Source organism: Macaca nemestrina, chromosome 15 (genome assembly GCF_043159975.1).
Source record: "Macaca nemestrina isolate mMacNem1 chromosome 15, mMacNem.hap1, whole genome shotgun sequence".
NCBI classification, from domain to species: Eukaryota; Metazoa; Chordata; class Mammalia; order Primates; family Cercopithecidae; genus Macaca; species Macaca nemestrina.
Window position 1 is genome coordinate 101,520,942 of NC_092139.1, and position 20,240 is coordinate 101,541,181.

At 46.0% G+C, this 20,240-nt stretch overlaps 1 protein-coding gene across 4 annotated transcripts in view; it reads right to left on the minus strand.

Annotated features, from left to right (window-relative positions):
• The window catches only part of LOC105493993 (LARGE xylosyl- and glucuronyltransferase 1), a 634,501-nt gene that overhangs the window by 595,030 nt on the left and 19,231 nt on the right, over positions 1–20,240 (minus strand). Inside the window, exon 1 of one of the 4 annotated variants that reach the window (XM_071080484.1) lies at positions 18,149–18,164. The exons of the other annotated variants lie outside the window; for them this stretch is intronic. The gene's annotated coding sequence lies outside the window, so the exon portion shown is untranslated. Of the gene's footprint in view, positions 1–18,148; positions 18,165–20,240 lie in introns of those variants that run through there. 4 annotated transcript variants of the gene reach the window in all.

A 20,240-nucleotide genomic window follows, 5' to 3' on the forward strand; every position in this document is an offset into this window, starting at 1 on the left:
AACAAAGGCAATTCCTTTCTCAAAGGAATTTTTAATCCCAGCTCTTCAGAGAAAATGTTACATCTCAATGTATAAATACGTTAACTTCATGGATGCAGAAACTAAACATGAACCCGATGATGTGCCTTGCCTAAGGTCAAGTGGCTAACAAAGGTAAGGCCAGAATCTGACCCCAGATCTAACTCAAAGCTGAACTCAGCTCTTTTTGATACTCAACACTCATTTACCTCTACCTCTGTGGTCCCTCTATGGGCAATTAAGAAATGGCCTGAAGGCCTTTGCACTGGCATGGGCCTCGGCTCCTTCCCCAGAAAGCCCCATGACTCATTCCTTTGCCATCTTCAGGCATCTGCTCCAATTACCTCTGCACACCCTCCTGGACCAACCTCTTTAAAACCGCAAACCCTACCCCACTCCTGTCAACACACACACTCCACCCTCCCTCTCTCTCCTTTCTGTATTTTCTTCTCTCCGAGTATTTACCACCACAGGAGACACAGTATGTTTTCCTTATTTTGTGTGTTCGTCTATCTCCCTCTGCCAGAACACAAACTCCATGAAGGCAGGGACTCGTGTCCCTTGGTTTACTAACAGTCCCACAGCACTCAGAACAGTGCCTCATATACAGCAGCGCACAATAAACAGTTGTGTGATGAATCAATGAGAAAAATAAAGACTTGACCCTATCCAAGTCAGGCTGGTCTCTGCCCACTGACCATACCACCTGTCTCCCCTTCAACAAGAATGTCAGCTCATTCAGGGCAGAAACCAAGGCCATGCAACTGGCCTCAGTCAATGCCAGCTTCCTCCGTGTACGAATCATTACTGCAGCTGTCCATCCACGAGCTGGGAACACACGACTTTAAAGCGATTGCACGCTTGCAGGGAACATTATCCTGGGTCACTGTACGTTGACCCTCTTTCCTCTGATGGCATTAACGAGTGTGCTCTTCACACACGGCTGTCATTCAGGGTGAGTCAGTGAGGGAGAAGTAGCCCACTTATCAAATCCCACTTCTCTTCTGAGGCCCCCACATTGTGCCAGCCCACGCAAAGGGCCTGACTATGGGAAGGCATGTGCCACATCCAAGGGACTGTCAGTTTGGCTGGAATGTCACAACTATGCAGGGAATCTGTGGGAGACCGGGCAAGACCAGATTGGGGAGGCCCTGAAAGGCCAGATGCCACCATCCCGCGGAGCTGCCAGATTCTCGAGGTCACCGCTTGCACTGCGGAGGGCCGGCAACTCCGCCTTTAATCTGCCTGCCCAGGGAAGGAAATCCTCCACCTCCTGCAAATCACCCTCTTAGTGGCATGCATGCACTTACTCCAAAAGTCAACCTTTGTCTGCAAAGGACAATGACAGGAGCGACCCTAGGTTTCCTGATGGCACAAATCAACCTCCCCTCCTGTTCTCTGAAGCCCAAGCTTCCTGCAGCTTCTGAGATGCCTGCCAAGCACACAAAGGCGGAGTCACCCTGAGCCCATGATGGCACCAATAGCACATGTATTTGTGAGGCTTTCCAGGGGGGAAAAAAATTAGTAAAAGGGCAGGTAAAATCTTCAGAAGAATACGAACAATTACTGGAACTTGTTTAAATGCTGAGTTAGGCAGTTTTTAAATGATAACTCACTTCATCCTAACGCTCTGATTAAACATTATCATCCTCATTTTGCCCATGAAGAAACTAAGGCTCATCTGATAAGTAATCGACACGAGCCAGAAGGTGACAGCCCTCGCTTTCAAACCTAGGTTTACATGGCACAAGGGTGTGTGTTCCACAGGTGATCCCACACTTCCTAATACCAATGACTCGATCACTTTTTAAGTTGCTGAAAATATAATTACATTGCTACTGAGCCACTTTATTTCAAGCTGATATCTTAGCCAACCCTCTGTGGAGGGGGCAGCTCCAACTCCAGCCTCTGAGACTTCATCCCAGGAGTAGAACTGGGGTACACACCAGTACTTCAGATGGCTAAATACACGTGAAGTCCCAAGCCCCAAGTTCACACCAATCCCCCTAAACCTCGGTCTGTTCATCTGCAAAAATAGGAATGTTTATGTCATATCAACATCATAAGGCTGCCTTAAGGAACTACTGAAATTGATAGAGCAATACGAAGCTTGTTACTATGATTTATAGACTCTGAAAGGCTATTAAAACAAAGAATTATAATGAAAACTAGTGAGTGACACCCATTCATAGGTCTCACTGCAGGTAGAAGCAGCTCAGCTACCCTCCAGATGAAACACCCACGCTACAACTTCCTATTCACCTACCGCTGGAGCCCGGGTTTCTCATAAAATGTCATAAAATATGTGGCCTGGCATGGTGACTCATACCTATAATCCTAACATTTTGGGAGGCCGAGGCAGGTGGATCACTTAAGGCCAGGAGTTCGAGACCAGCCTGGCCAACATGGCAAAACTCCATCCCTACCAAAAAATACAAAAATTAGCCAGGCGTGGTGGCGTTCCTATAATCCCAGTTACTGGGGAAACTGGAGTATGAGAATTGCTTGAAACTGGGAGGCAGAGATTGCAGTGAGCCGAGATCATGCCACAGCACTCCAGCCTGGGTGACAGAGTGAGACTCTGGTCAATAAATAAAATAAAATAAAATAAAATAAAATAAAATAAAATAAAATATGTGAGCCCCAGGAAGGGTATCGCTGAATTAGAACTTCCTCCTGTCAGCATCTCAGGTAACCACGCAGCCAAGCTGAGATGCAGGCTAGATCCATGGAAGCCAGCCCACAGCAATCCTGCTCCCTGGTGCTCAGTAAGGACCCAATAAATTCCCACTTCCCATTTTCCTCTCCTACACTTGGGGGCTCAGACACTTCCTGCTTAGGTCCTCCAGCCCTCCTACAGGATGTTCCTGGGACTTGTATGACTAGGGGGCACATTTACAGAAAAGAAACTGGCAGAGAATCTAGTTTGGGCTTAAATTGTTTTTATTCCTATGTTATTTAAACATTAAAGTGGGCTGGGCACAGTGGCTCATGCCTGTAATCCCAGCACTTTGGGAGGCCAAGGCGGGTGAATCACTTAAGCCAGGAGTTCAAGACCAGCCTGGCCATCATGACGAAACCCCGTCTCTACTAAAAATAGAAAAATTAGCAGGACATGGTGGCCCATGCCTGTAATCCCAGCTATTTAGGGGGCTGAGGCAGGAGAATTGCTTGAACTCAGGAGGTTGCAGTGAGCCAAGATCATGCACCTGGACAACAGAGTGAGATTCTGCCCAAAAAAAGAAAAAAAAAGGAAGGAAGGAAGGAAGGGAGGGGAGGGGAGGGGAGGGGAAGGGAGGGGAGAAAGAAAAGAAAAACATGTAAGACATTAAAATTAAAAAAGTATTTGTATAGTAAATGTTTATTGAGCACCAAGTACCAGGTACTGCACTCACCACTGCAGGACACAGTGGCAAGGAAAATGATAAAAAGACATTCCTGGCTCTCGTGAAGCTTCCAGTCCAGCAGGGAAGAAAGAAAGGAATGTGAACATTCCATAAAAGCCTTTAAAGTCAACTGGGAAAAGTGCCTTGCAGGGCTTTACAAATACAGAAGGCAAGTTTTGACCTGGGCGAGGTGGTGAGAGAAGGCTGAAAAAGCGGTAATAAAACAGAGACCCGGGTCAGAGCACGGGTTATCAAGGCTGGGGTGGGGAAGTGAAGGAAACAGAATTCCAAGTGAAAAGAACAGCACGTGAACACCGAATGAGGTCTGCTGTGGTCTGAATACCTATGTCCCCCCAAAAATTGCTTTGTCAAAATCCTACCCCACAATGTGATGGTATTATTAGAAGGTGGCTCCTTTGGGAGGTATTCACACCATGAAGGTGGAGTCTTCGAGAATGGGATTACTGCCATTAAAACAGAAACACCAGAGAGCTCCCTTGCCTCTTCTTTCAGGTGGAGACACAATGAGAAGGCCAAGAGACAGCAGGCCCTCAGCAGGTGCTGAATCTGCTGGTATCTTGATCTTGGAATTCCCACATTCCAGCACTGGAATGCATAAGCTTGTGTTATTTAAAAGTCACCCGGCCGGGCGCAGTGGCTCACAGCTGTAATCCTGGCACTTCGGGAGGCCGAGGCAGGTGGATAACCTGAGGTCAGGAGCTTGAGATCAGCCTAACCAACATGGTGAAACCCTGTCTCTACTAAAAATACAAAAATCAGCCAGGCGTGGTGGTGGGTGCCTCGGGAGGTTGAGGCAGGAGAATTGCTTGAACCCGGAAGTGGAGGTTGCGGTGAGCTGAGATCGTGCCGTTGCACTCCAGCCTGGGTGACAAGAGCAAGATTCCATCTCACAAAAAAAAAAAAAAAAAAGTCACCAGTTGATGGTATTTTTACTTCAGCAGCCTGAACAGACTAGGACAAGGTTCTCATGCCTACGATTTTTGCTCTAAAACAATCATGAAATCAAAACAAACTTCCAAGGTTCTTTTTGAAGATCAATGCCAACGCAAGCTTCAGTGGACGCAACATACGCTTGTTTCTATTCCCCTGATCTAAACCACCACTTCCCAGGGGGAGTAGGGTCCGCTTTGCTCAGGCTGGCCAGGTTCTGCTGAAGATGGCGGCCCCACCCTGTGCATGGAGCTCATTCCGTCGCTCCTTCCCAACGTGGACAGCACTGTAGGACCACCAATGCTCCCGTTCCAGTCAGGCCCCTCTGCACTTCCTTCTCTTTCTTCAATTGAAGAGGCACCACTTTGTACCAAAGCAATGCCTCACTGGTACAAAGCCAGGGCCAGTATTTGGTTATAAGTGGTCACATTCATGACCCAGAAGATGCTTATATTAATTTTAGATGACATCAAAATGTCAATTTTTAATTAAACTAAATGAAAAAAAAAGTAATTAAAAAAAAGTCTTACAGAACATCCATGGGCCCATGAAGGAACACTGTTTGAGAAACAAACTCCTTCCTCCCTTCCATTTTGTCACCATCTTTTATGACCTCAAGAAAATCCCTTCCTTCTGCATTTGCAAATGCCCTTCCATTTCCCTTCCAACCAAGAAAAGATGTGGACATGGTGGACAACTGTGCTAATAAAGCTCATGATAAAGAGTATTTGTATCACACACAGGGGAGCTGGGTAACATTTATGGAGCCCCAACTACCTACAAAGCACCTTCGAACATATCCTCACACAGGCCGGGTGCGGTGGCTCACCCCTGTAATCCCAGCACTTTGGGAGGATGAGGTGGGTGGATCACCTGAGATCAGGACTTAGAAACCAGTCTGGGCAACATGGCGAAACCCCATCTCTACTAAAAATACAAAAAATTAGCCAAGCGTGGTGGTGTGTGCCTGAAATCCCAGCTACTCGGGAGGGTGAAGCACAAGAATCGCTTGAACCCAGAAGGCAGAGGCTGCAGAGAGCCGAGATCGCACCACTGCACTCCAGCCTGAGCAACAGGTCAAGACTTCGTCTCGGTAACAAAGCAAAAAACAAATATATCTTCATACAACACTCACGGGTCTTGTAAAATACTTCATCCCCTTTAGAGACGAGGAGACGGGTGGTTTTTGAGTAACTTACTTAAAGTCAGTTACACATTTAAGTTCCTGACGTAAATCAACATGTGCCTGACCCTAAAGCCTGAGCTTTCAAGCAGGATATCACCTCACTTCCCCAAAAGAAAGCACATACTGTAATCTGAAATCAAAATTTGCACAATAAATAACAGATGCCACCTGCCCCTAAAATTCTTACCAAGCTCCCTTCAGAAGCGTCTTCATTCTCCTTTTAATTTTGTGAGATTTTTCTCAAGCCCCCTCACTCAATAGAAATGAAAAAGATTCTTATTCTACTGTATTGTCTTCCGTTTTAATTGTCAGGTTTGCAAGTGCATCTGTCTGACAATTTTCGTGGCAAAGGTCCAGGAAGCTCCCTCCTGGGCTAGGCAGACTTCTGCACACCGGCAGCATTTCTTAGCGCCATTTATGACATCTTTTTCAATGAGAGAAAAGAACGTGTGTCTTTTGGAGCCCATCCATTCATAAGTTTGAGATTCTGGAGCTGGAATAATACATATCTGGAAATTTCGCAAAATGGTTTCCTTAAATAGATCTTTCATTCTTGGTCCCCTCTAAAGTCTAGCAGAGGCATAAGTCGGGCTCTTCTCAAACAGGGACTCTGTTCAATCAACTCACGCCAAGACCATTGATTGGGAACACCCAACATGGGGAGGCAGGCTCTGGGTCTGGTGTTTGCAGGGGTCCCAGGGGGGCTCATGGGCAGGAAACAAAGGAAACGCAAGCAATACTCACGGAGGCACCTACAAGGGGATGGGGTCATTTGAACCGGGTCTTGAAGGGAGAGTGGTCTGGAGTGATGAGAATATAGGGGAGGGGAGAAGTGAATGAAAATGCATTCATTCATTCATGATTTTCTGAGTGTTCAGTGAGGGAAGGATATGAAGCTCGGTGCCAGAAACACAATGTGAACCAGGAAAACGGAAAAGGCCCCCGCCCTTGTGTAGTGCGAAACCTCATAGGATAGACAGATGAGGAACATACAGACAAATACAAACTACCAGCCATGTCAGTGCTGAATGGGAGGCCCCAGGTTTCTGCCCCCGCATAAGCGGGGAGCCAGGCCAGGGCCCTGCCAAGCCCTCCCAGCCCAGCTGGCCCACTGGTTCTTCAGCTCTGGGAAAGAGCAATGACAGTGGTCTGAAGACAGAGGGGAACTAGCGACCCGTGTGCACCTGCCACATTCTAGGAACACAGCTACTATAGCTTCAGGGTTAAGTTAATAATTCTGGTGTTCAAATCCTAGTTTCTCCCCTACTCAGCTCTGTAACCCTAAGCAAGTTACCAAACTCCACAATGCCTCAGATGCAAGGCGGGGCTCACACTCCTGTTTGTTCCATCTTAGGGTTTTCTGTGAGGATTTAAAATGTCAAATGAATTCATTCATATAGAGGCTAAAAAGAGTGCTTGGCACAGTAGCTGGTGCTTTAAAAAAAAAAAATGAGCTTTTTTTCTTATTTTTTTCAAATTAACCCGCACGGCAATTCTAGGAGGCATATTTTATCTCTGTTTCACAATTGAAAAAACTGAGGCTCAAAAAGCTGCAAGAAATGAAAAAAACTGAGGCTCAAAATGCTGCAACAGAACTTCACCAAAATCTCACAGGTACGTGCCGGAGTCTGAGTCAAGTTGAGAATCATCAAAAAACTGTTTCAACAACCAAGAATCACTGCACATAATGCTGTCAAGGTTTAAACTACAACAAGCTATTTCCAATGTATTTTACATCTGTAAAATTTCCAGATCTATTCAAAAGGACCATGACCTTCGTGATAAGCCAGCCCTCATAGGCAACAATTCCTCAGGTTCTTTAGGACAGAGTGGGTCATAATTTTGGGGTGGGGATGGGGCGGGGTGGGGGGGGGTGTGCTGCCTCAGTTTCCCTAAAGCAACAAGCATTAGGCAGGTGGAAACAAGAGGTTATGAGACTATAGAGACTCAAGTGTTTATGGTTTACTGGGCATAGCTGCTCAGACATTTACTGCCCTCGTGCCAAGGCATGCAACAGCTCACAACAACAAACATTTACAACTGAGCACCTACCTGTCCCCGAAGCTACCCTGGGCTCCATATGGTTCTGTGCATATGGGAAGCTGTATATGGTTCTGCAAACTCTCGTCTCCTCAACAGGCAGGCCCCTTGCTTCCCCCTTGCCTCATTCAGATCCCTCATTTGAGACTCATTTCAGAGTTCACCAGTTCCAGAAACATTATCTTCTGAGGCTGAATCAAGAGGCTCTCCTCTGTGCTCTACCAAATGCCTATAAAAATTTCCAATATCTCCACCGCTAAACTTTCCCCTTTGTTTTACAGCAATTAGTCCAGAAATTCATTTCCTTACCGGCTATGACTTCCATATGGACATGGAAGAAGCCATTATTCCTTTTTAAAAGATTTATTCATTTTTTGTTGAACAAAAACATCTTTTTGAGCAACTACTATGTGCAAGGCACCATGCTATGTGCTAGCCACAAAAAAAAATAAATAAATAAAAATTTAAATACAGTACTGAGAGGATGCCATCCTAGTAGGAGAGACAGGTGCAGGAAGAAGAATGAGAATATGATGTTACTGCATGACCTTAGCAAGTAACTTACCTTTCTCTGGCTTGGTTAATTTACCTGGAAAATTGACCCAACATTAGTACCTGCAACTCTTAAGACGATGAGGAGGATTACATGAGATCATAACTATAAAATGCTTAGCAAACACATTCCTGGCGCACAGTACAGAGACCAAATACATGCAGGGTAAAATTCTTTGTGATAAGCAATGTAAATGTTGGCTATTTTCAAAAGGAAATGTTCTCTGACAGCAACTTAGCTTTAAGTTGTAAGAGTCTGGTTTGGGTTCATCCAAAGTCAATAGAAATTTAATGGAAAGTTGGCATCGATGCATTGGCTGTGATGAAATCGACTTTGAAATATCACGTATTTTTAACTCACAATCCTAGTCGGATAGGATCCTAGTCGGATAGGATCCTAGTCTAATAGTTTCTCTATTCTCAACTTCAACAACATCATCTAAAAATGCCTTCTCAAAAGCCGTTCCCACCACAGGTCCTTTCTTAAGACTTTTCGTACCTTCTCTACCATGTACGAGAGTTCACAATCTTGTCCTGGCCTTCTCACCACCCTCGCAAAACTATAAAGCTTCTTTCAAACAGGATTCATGTCTGAATCACATTAGTAACCCACCACATCAGTCATTCGTTGCATAATAATGCTACCTAATGAATCATCCCAAAACCAGTGTCTTGAGGTAATGATCACTTATCTCCAGTCATGCACCTGCAGGTCAGCTGGGACTTGGCTGATCTAGACTGGGCTTGGTATCTCACTGACGGCCCATGAATTGGCTGCGTGTCTCTGCTCCCCTTTCCTACCCCTCTTCTGACCAGCAGCTGGCAGGGCACACTTTTTGTGGCCAAGGCAGGGACACACAAAAAAACAGAAATGCTCAAGATCTTTTAAGGCATAGGCTTAAAACTGGCATACCATCCCCTCCACCTCATACTTCAGGCCAAAGCAAGTCACGTGGTGAAACTCAAAGTCGAAAGTCAAAGGAGCTGGGTAGGAATTCAGAAAGGTGTGAAGATTTGAGGCCATGAATGCAATCAGCCTATCACATCCACCACTCAGATGCTTCATGCATATAAAATGATCATCTGGCTCTGAATAAATGAACAAATGAATAAATGAAAGAAGACTGACTATATTTCACAGCCTTGTCAAGACACATGCCAGTTTCACTAGCAGCCACTGTGAATTCTAAAGGTGGTACAACAGTGGCACCCTCGTTAAATATTAGTTTGCTACAGGTTCCTAGACTCCACTGTACTTTAGTGGAAGAGGCAGCATTTCAAAAATTTGTATGTTCACAGTGTTATTTTTTCATGGATCTCCGATTATGAAAGAAATAAATATTCCCTTTCACACACAAGAGCCCGTGTGCAGGCACACATCATGCCCTATTTCTCAAAAAAAGAAAAATGCAACACTGCTTGGCATATGTGGAGTGAGGGAAGGGGATATAAAGGGAGAAGGTGAATAGGTGACTTTGAATCCAACCTACAGTGGTTAATTTACATTTAACTATCTAGCTGAGACTAGGGGTTCGGCAGAAGCACATTAAATTCTGCGAACTTATGAAACGATGCATTATTGAAGCCACAGCGGGAGGAAAGGACTCGGTTTAGAAGACATAAAAGACTAAAACTGGCAGAAGTGTCATCTTCCATTACAAAGTAACTGCTAAAGAAAATACATTTTAATTGAGAAAGAATACACCAGCTCCAAAAGGGTAGGTAAAACAAAACGTATCCACAGCACTGTCCCCCTTCCTCTTCCCACCACCCCAGTAAATCCTGCAGTTCCTCCTGGAACTCAACCAAGGAATAAATCTTAAACTATTCTATGTCCTTTCTGGATCCACTAACACTAGTAGAGGCCACCATTTACTCCATTCACTCAACAAATATTTATTGAGAGTCCTCTATGCCTGAGACACAAAAAGACAGAAACCCTGCCATCATCAGCTCACATTCAGATAAACGCACAGCATATTAACAAATGGTGATGCTACAGGGAAAAAACAGAGCAGGGTAAAGAAGGCAAGGGTGGCGTTATCGGAGAGCCACAAATTTAAATACGGTGAAAATTACCAAGTGTTTCACCTCCGTAAATGACCTTAAGGCTTCTGTGCTTCAACTTTCTAAAGCTGTTGAAATCAATCATTAATTTAAGTGGTACAGGTAAACCATCACATCACTCATTCTAGCAGACACAAATATTGTATCCCCACCCACAAGGTGTTTGCAATCTAATCCCTCTCATCGAGTGGTATTCAGGTCACATGGGAACACCACAAACCCCACGTTTAACCATGAACTCTAAGCAATGACAAAAGGCAGTCCATGCGTGCATATTATTATTATTATTTTTTTTTTTTGAGATGGAGTCTCCCTCTGTCGCCCAGGCTGGAGTGCAGTGGCGCGATCTCAGCTCACTGCAAGCTCCACCTCCGGGGTTTACGCCATTCTCCTGCCTCAGCCTCCCGAGTAGCTGGGACTACAGGCGCCCGCTACCTCGCCCGGCTAGTTTTTTGTATTTTTTAGTAGAGACAGGGTTTCACCATGTTAGCCAGGATGGTCTCGATCTCCTGACCTCGTGATCCGCCCGTCTCGGCCTCCCAAAGTGCTGGGATTACAGGCTTGAGCCACCGCGCCCGGCCGCGTGCATATTATTAAGGCCCACTGAATGTCACAAGTCTCATAGGGCACCTCTACCCCTTTCACTACATGTTGAATAGGAAGTGCACTGAAGGCATTGAAGATGCGGGAAATCTATCAATTCCACAGGAGAAGCATGAGCAGGCCTCACTGGGTCCCCAAACTGGGCTCCCGGCCCTGAAGACCTGGATGCTCTAAGGGTCAACTCCCCTCCCCATCTGGAGGATGACCCCGTGAGCACTCAGGGTCACCCTCTAGATGGCGAGGGAGGTTGCGCTGTGGGTCCAAGCCCCGCCCTTATCCTAAGGCTGTGTCTTCTCTACTTCCTCCTCAGCCTGTACCATATGGAGGCCTCCTTCCCAGTGTTCTAAATCTTGGCCGCCTATGCAGATCTCCTGGGGAGTTTTTGATCCTGGTCCCCAGGATGCATCACAAACCATTAAAATCACTATTTCTAGGGGTGGATCCCAGACATCAGCACCAGTTAAAGCTTTCCAGAGAATTCCATTACACATCCTAGGTGAGATCCACTGTGGACCCCTACTCCACTCACTAGCGTGGCTACCCCAGCTGTAACCTTATTCCTGACCCCCTTGTCTCCTCTCCTTATTTCAATTTGAGGCTTTAGTTGTGTCCCCTACCCAACACTGTCCCACTGCTGTCCCTCAGAATGAATTATCAGAAAACTCTGAGTAGCCTCCATGTGCAGCAACTCTATTTTTCAAACAAAACTGGGACATGGGAGCTGGCAGAAACACTACTGTGCTCTTCCGAGGCAGTGGCCCCAGGCAAGTTAGGACTGGGCTTTGGAGTTCTCATCCTCGTCTGGACGCATACCTGGTCTGAGGTCACACATGTGACCTAGAGAGCTCCCTAGAGAACTAGAAGCAAGTCACATGTGTGTGACCTCCTACAAGGAAATGAACCTCATTTGGTCTCAGTGTGCTCCTCTGTAAGTCAAGCACCATGACAGCCACTTCATCAGGCTGTTGGGATAACACAATGAGAATCATGAATCAAGCATCTGACATTCAGGAGATGCTCAAAAAATGGCAGCGGTGCTTCTCCATTTGTTATATGGGAGCCAGTCCAGGAAGAGCTTATATACCAAAGTGGAATATCTGGGACAGTTTAATGGTTTATGGGGATAACAAATGGGGCAGAATATTTGAAATTAGAGCCACCCTAGAAAATCTGATTACCGATCACCTGTATTTTGTGTCATGAACCTTATACCGGAGAGGCAAGTGGGGATGCTGTGGGGTATGGGGAAGAGAGCACACCCGTACAGAGGTGGCCAGAAATGGCACCCTCAGTCTGTGGATGGGACACACAAACCGGAAACCAGAGAGAGCAGGAAGGCACAGGGAGGACGAATTGGCTCTAACAATGAATGCATTTGAGCATAAACAGAAAACAGAAAAGCAGGCCATCTGCCCACTCACAGAGGACAAGAGAAGGAGATGGGAGACCTGAGGTGACCAGAGTGGAAAACTAGGATGGAATGGACTCAGGCAGGTCTCCTGGGAGGCTACATATTAGTTATCTATTGCTGTGTAACAAACTGTCACAAAGTTGATGGCTCAAAACAGCACACATTCATTATTTCACAGTTCCTATAGCTCAGTGTGAGCCTGAGCATGGCTTAGCTGTGTCTGTGGTTCAAGAATCTCATAAGGCTACAGCCAAGGTGTCCCCAAAGGGCTCTGGGGCCGAATCCACCTGCAACCTCCCTCCTGTGCTGGCAGAATTCATCTCCTTGTGCCTGAGGTCCTTGCCTTCTTGCTGGCTGTCAGCAGGGGTCACCCTCTGCTCCTCAAAGCCACCCACAGTTCCTTGCCACGTGGGCTCCCCCAACATGCCAACTTCATCAAGCCAAGAAGGAAATCCTTTAGGGCAAGTCTGCTACAAAGATGGGGTCTTATATAAGGAAACGTAATCACAGAAGTGACATCCTTCGCCTCTGCTATGGTCTTGTTAGAAGCAAGTCACAAGTCCCTTGCACACCCAAGTGAAAGGGACTACACAAGAACACATCAGAAGGTGAGGATCATGAGGGCCAACTTAGAGTCTGCCTGCCAAAGATACCTTATTTCACTGTAGTAAAATACACTTCACATAAAACTAACAATTTTACCCATTTTTAAGGGAACAGTTCAGTAGAATCACATTCATATTTTTGTGTAACCATTACCAACGCCCACCTCCAGAACTGTTTCATCTTCCCAAACTGAAACTCTGTCCGCCTTAAAAGCTCACTCCCAATTCTCTCCCTCCCCTAGTCCCTGGAAGTCACCATTTTACTTTCTGTTTCTACAAATTTGACTACTGTAGGGACTTTACAGAAGTGGAAATGATATATATTTATCTTTTTAATGACTGACTCATTTAACTCAGCATCATGTCCTCAAAGTTCATCCATGTTGTCGCATGTGACAGGATTTCCTTCCTTTTTAAGGCTGAATAATATTCCATTGTATGTCTATACCACATGGTGTTTAGCCTTTCCGTTGATGAACACTTGAGTGGCTTCCACATTTTGGCTACTGTGAATGACACTGCTATGAACATGGGTATGCAACTATCTCTTTAGAACTGTGCCTTCAACTCTTTTGGGTATATACTCAGCAGTAGAACTGCTGGATCTTACGGTACCAGGGGCACATCTGAGGCCAAAGTGTACCGTGTACTGGGGTCCAGTGGCTTGGGAGCCTGTTAAAACTTTTGACAGAGGCATAGGAAAGTAAAGGGTGCCCGGGTGACTGAGAGCAACGTCCTAATTGTTAGCACCATCTCTCCCTCAATGATGCCGTCATCTTGCTAGAACGTGCAAACTTCACAGTGTCCGTAGCACTCCATCTACTGAGGCCCTAGCGACGCTGACCCCTTCCGCTCCCAGCTCCCACCCCTGGTGTGCTTGACTTTCGCTGCTGCTCCTGCATTTTAAAGGAGTCTTTTTCAGTTACACTGTTTGAGTTTTCCGTAATTAGATACTCACTTGTTCTCTCTCAGTATTCAGAATGAAAGCGATGCTCTCTCCCAGCTGTGCTAGAGGGGCCAAGTGTCAGATGCAACCCAGCACAGCACCTTCCCCGCCGACCAGACCTGATGGTGGGATATCAGAGAGAGGGCCTCAAAGAGAGGAAACACACGTGCTGCCCTGGAAAAGAGTTGAAGCTGCTTTTCCGGTTATCGCCCCTGTCTCTCACTTCCTGGATTTCTTCACCCCAACGTTAGCAAATCAGAGACAGTTTTGCAGGAAGGAGGGCCAGTCATGCCTCCTTTGTGGAGCTCCCTGGAGAGCTTCCACCTCCCTTCCCTCAAAGCCCAGGAAGAAGCTGCAATGAAAGCCTCAGGTTGACTCACTCACAACTGTTGAATCCCACACACCCTTCTTTGCAAAGCAGCTGGCTACCACATTCAGAAGGCACTACAGCCTTTAAATCAAGCCCATTCTTTTGCAAAACCCCACATACCCACTCCTCCGCTTTTATTTTTGCTCACCCAAAAAGCTGCAAGCAGTAAACTCTCATTGGTGGTCTAGGAAGATAAAGCACCAGGGATCTATTATTATTTCAGGCAGAATAAGGGGTCCGTGGTCCCAAAGTAGCACAAAATGAAAGCAGGAGGCAGGCTGGGCCTGGAGAGCCACCGAGTTAAGTCTGGCTATCAGGCAGAAGTCAGGACAGGGCAGCATGACGGGAATACTCAAGGGAGGCAGCCCTTATCTAGATCTATCCCAGCTCAGCCAGTGAAGGTGAAATCGGAGGGGGAATGCCAATGAAGCCAGCGGAATCTACAGACAGCCAAAATGTGGCGCTTTATTACGGGAGTCTAAGTGACTGCAAACAGGCCATTATCAAATCTCTTCAGTGACAAAGCTCCGTGTTGAAGGGGACAAATAAAAATAAGTACATTAAGCACAATAAATCACAGGGACCTGTCGGTGAGACCCATTATCCCTGGGGGATTACGAGGCTGTTTTCCTCCCTGCTTTCAGCTATCGGATCCTGGTTTTCCCATCATTGTTTTAATATTGCAGCCATTACTCTCTGTGCCACGAAGAGCCTGCTGTTTCTCTGTAGTTCCGGGTGGCAAGGGCATAATTTGTTTTATGATTTGCTTGGGAGGGTAGCTGTTTTATATTCATCTTTAAAAGATACATTCAATAATTGTAGCAATGAGACCCTATTTAAAAAACAAGAGACCCAGTCCTGTCACTCCTTTCAGCATACACGTGGCCGCAGCTGTAGCCACCCGAAAGGTACCCAACAATTACCAAGAGGACTATGCAGTTTCTTTGGGGGCTCACACGCCCCAAGAAAGCTTGAGTCAGGTTTAAAAGGGCTAGTGAATGATGCAGAAGACAGCCTGGGCTTGAGGGAGAAAATAAAAGGTTGCAAGTCAGGTGGCCTGGATTTTATCATTAAGTTGGTGTGACCCTACACGGTTCCCTTGATCTGGGCCCAAGTGCCCCCATCCACAAAATAAAGCATCCCATTGGTCCACATCCCTCCTGAGAGCCCAAAAGTTCTGCATTTCTCTGAGATGCAGAGGTAGTGTGAAGCACTTCACACCAGGTAACACTCCTTTCCTTCCACAAGATCATTACAAGATTCTTCTTAAGCCTGGCTAAGTGTGGTGGCTGTCGTCTGTAATCCCGGCACTTTGGGAGGCCGAGGCAGGCGGATCACCTGAGGTCAGGAGTTCAAGACCACCCTGGCCAACGGGGGGAAACCCCATCTCTACCAAAAATATAAAATTAGCCGGGTGTGGTGGCGCATGCCCGTAATCCCAGCTACTCGGAAGACTGAGGCAGGAGAATCGCTTGAACCTGGGAGGTGGAGGTTGCGGTGAGCCAAGATTGTGCCACTGCACTCCAGGCCTAGGCAACAAGAGCAAAACTCCATTTCAAAAAAAAAGATTCTTCTTAAGATAAAAATGACCCATTATGCAATTCTCCAAGACATCTTCTACTAGTTCCTTCCCCTATCCTTGCAGAAATGTTCCCTCCTGCCTCCTCATTCCCTGAGATGTTGTTTTCCAGGACCATTCATTATAAACAAGTCCTCATGCAACTGTATCCATCAGGAAATGAATGTAAGGGCAGGCATGTAAAGACAAGATGTGCTATTTATGCTGCTCCCTGTCAGAAGTGAACAGGACCACAAACCCCCTCTGCTCTTCAGAAAGATGGCTGTGGACTCCTCCCTGCAGTATGGAGACATCAGTAGTCCTTTCAGGAATTCCCATTTCAATTACCACATCTCAATCTCACCATGAAATGTAAGCTTCCAGCGTGACACTGTACAAGGCGGCCATATAACAAAATTGATCCCAGAACTTCATCGCCCACCTGAGAGGCACTGACATCAAACCCGCCTGATGCTGCCTAACTCTCAAAATACCCTATAAACGACTCAAAATCAAAACAGGCAAAAAAGTTACAGGCTCTCCCACGTCAAAAATGGAACTGGTTTTAATGGATCATCAAAGCCTGTTGAGTGGACTCTTGGGAGTGGAATAAAGATGATTCCTTCTAACCAAACGATGCATCAGGCTTTGCAAAATTTGATGTAACGAACCAATAACTACCAAGAGGAGTTATACATATGGTAGTTTTTAGCCCAGAACTGCAGGTGGCAAGTGACAAAAGGGATAGCTTTGCCTGGAAGCATGACAGCCAGGGGTCGACCTAATCTCACAATGAACTAAGCCGCACAGAATGAGAGTTCCATGCAAGCAGGGACTGGGACTTTGTCTTGTTCTCCTCCTCACCCGCCCCCTCACTGTGCCCAGCACAGTGCTTGGCATATAACAGAGGGTCAGCAACTGTGTGTTCACTGAATCAGCAAATGAAGGAATGAATCTGAGCAAAGTGACATCAATGACCAGCAGCCCTCAGAAACTCTGATGCAACTGATGGGAATAACATGAAAATCTGTTTAACAAAGAAGTGAGACTTCTGCAGTGCTTTGGGCCTCTCAAAGAATACATCCAGATGTATATATATTCAGACAGCAATCTGTATGATGCTGTAAGTAAATGCAAGTAAAAAGCACAAATCCTTTAAATGTCAGTGTGTGGGTTTTGAGAGTTGTTTTTGGCTTATTTGTTTTGTAGCTTTTTTCCCTAACCATTGCAAGTTATTAGGAAGAAACAAAAGAGAAACGCAGTCTGAAAACATTCTTAGCCTCTGCCCCAAGTGAACCTCTTTTGAATAGCAAAATACAGCTCGTGAAAACAAACCAATAAAACCAGAATACATTCCCACGCTCTCCATGAAAGATTCAAGAGTTGGAACAGCTATCTCAGGATTTACACTCAAATTGTACCACAGGGCAACAGTCACTGGCCAGCAAGTCAGGACGAAGAGGAACTCAGCAGTCCTAACATCTAGGAAGATGCAGCTCAGCTCCTGGGGGTGCTCCCCTTGCAAGCCCAGCCTCAGCTCACTCTACGTTTCCACCGAACACACAGCTCAGGTTCAACATTCTTACTTCCCAAGGACTTATAACTGAAAATTCTCACAGACCACGTCATGTGTCAGACCCAAATACTCACTAGATGTCACGTGCTTGGAATGAAGAGCCTCTAATGTCCAATGGGCATCCGGCCATCACCCAGGGGATACGATTTCTAGATTGCTTTCTCATGAACTTGGGTTTGATCCTTCCATTAAAGGTAAGAACAGATGACAGACCATGTTTTACAGAGGAGGAAAAAAATGAAGCTCAGAGGGTATTAAGGGTTGAAATAATCCCCCAAAAGACATGAGGCAGTCCTAACCCCTGGTATCTAAAATGTGACCATCATTGGAAATAGGGCCCTTATAGAGATAATCAAGTTAAAATGAGATCATTAGGTGGGCCTTAATCCAATATGACTGCTGTCCTTATAAAAAGGGGAAGTTGGCCGGGCGCGGTGGCTCACGCCTGTAATCCCAGAACTTTGGGAGGCCGAGGCAGGCAGATCATCTGAGGTGAGGAGTTCAAGACCAGCCTGCCCAACATGGCGAAACCCCGTCTCTACTAAAAATATAAAAATTAGCCAGGCGTGGTGGCGCACGCCTGTAATCCCAGCTACTCAGGAGGCTGAGACAGGAGAATCGGTTGAATCCGGGAGGCGGAGGTTGCAGGGAGCTGAGGTTGTGCCATTGCACTCCAGCCTGGGTGACACGAGCAAAACTCCGTCTCAGAAAAAAGTGTGGGGGTTGTTTGCACACAGAGACATGTACAGAGGGAAGACAATGTGAAGACACACAAGGAGAAAATAGCCACGTGACTGGAGGGATGTGTCTACCAGCCAAGGATCACCAGGGATTGCCAGCCATCACCAGAAGCTACAAAAGGCAAGGAAGGGTTCTCACCAAGAGCCACTGGAGAGGGAGTGTGGTCCTGCTAATGACTCCTCCAGACACCTTGGCTTTGGACTTCTGGCCTCCAGAACTGTGAAACAATTAATGTCTGTTGTTTTAAGTCATTCAGCATGTGGTACATTGTTACGGCTGCCATAGGAAATGAATGCAAAGAAAGTAAGCGCCTTACCCAAGGGGAGCCAGGAAATATTCGCATGGAAATAACAATAAACCATGTTCTGCCAAAACTTCTTGATCCTATGTCCTACTCTCTCAGAGACTGTGAAATGTTTTCCATAAAGACAATCCCCCAATTAGCCGGGCGAGGTGGCACATGCCTGCAAGTCCTAGCTACTGGAGAGGCTGAGGTGGGAGAATCACTGAAGCCCAGGAGTTCAAGGCTGCAGCGAGCTAGGATCACACCACTGCACTCCAGCCTGGGCAACAGAGTGAGACACCATCTCTATAAAAAGTAAAATTAAAATGTTGAAAAGACAATCTTCCCATCAGTTAACACAATCTACGTTGGCAGATAAAGGGGTGATGATACATGGATGACTGATTCAGGCCCTCAACCTGAACATATGCATACTTTAACCACATCGTATAGCAAATGGCTTTCTAAAATTGTACCAAATTTGCAGGCAAGCAAAATTTGGGAAGGGGATTTCTGGGTTCTGATGTGAAAAGACTACAATTTGAAAGCTGCTACCTACTCCCCACATCTTTTCGGCTGTGATGTTTCATTCTAAAGAGACAGACGAGACAATGAACATACAAGCCACATTAAAACAGTAATTAGTGCAAGAGCAAGAACAATGACAACTTCTTGACAAAGTGGAACAATGAACAGGTTTGTCATAGGCAGAACCTTAAAGATTAGCTCTGAGAATGAACAGAAATCATTCCAACACAACAGTGGCACTTTTACCACTTGGGCCAAATGGACTCATAAAACCCCACACTTGACAACTTTGGTCCCTAAGACACACAAAAACACAAGATGACAAGACTCTCTCACACACAGGTGTGCTGGCATGCCCAGCAGAGCTCTTGGCCAATCCACTGCTCCAGTGAAAAGAATAACATGAGCTTTGGTCTGAAAGACAGAGTCGTGCCTTAGGGCAGCCACCCATCCCATTCCCCAGAAAGTCTTAAAACTCATTTCACAACCCAAGTCCACCCTCAGAGTATCTCAGAGAAGCCGTCATCTGCAAAGACAATGCTACAATTCCCACATGGCAGCACTGAGCCTATGGAGGTAAAGGTCTGGGTTCTCACTATCCAACCCCAAGCATTTTTCACAAACCCACAACCAGTTCTCATCTGTACGTTTTGTCTTCTCTCTACTCTTAATAAAGAGAAAGCACTACCCAAATAATAAACTCTACATCAAACTGAACCATCCCTGAAACAGTCTGCACTGCCTAGGTGAATCTGTTACTAATTTGTGTTTCAAACAAGATATGTACATTGTTTTTCAAAATACAACTCATTCACAGCGTTAAAACAACAGATGATGTTATAGGCTGAATTCCATCCCCTCCCCCAACTTCGTATGTTGAAGTTCTAACCCCCAGAACCTCAAAATGGGACCGTTATTTAGAGACAGGGTCTTTAAAAAGGTGATTAAGTCTGGGCACGGTGGCTTATGTCTGTAATCCCAGCCCTTTGGAAGGCCAAGGTGGGTGGATCACCTAAGGTCAGAAGTTCAAGACCAGCCTGGCTAACGTGGTGAAACCTTGTCTCTACTAAAAATACAAAAATTAGCTGGACACAGTGGCGGGTGCCTTACTATAATCCCAGCTACTCTGGAGGCTGAGGGAGGAGAACTGCTTGAACCCGGGAGGCGGAGGTTGCACTGAGCCGAGATGGAGCCATTGCACTCTAGCCTGCGCAACAAGAGCGAAACTTCATCTCAAAAAATAAAAAGGTAATCAAGTTAAAATGAGGTCATTAGGGTGGGCCCTAATCTACTATGACTGATGTCCTAATAACAGGAAGAGATTAGAACACAGACACATGCAGAGCGAAGACCATATGAAAACAGCAGGAAAAGACAGCCACATATAAGCCAAGGGGCGAGGCTTTTGCCAACACCCTG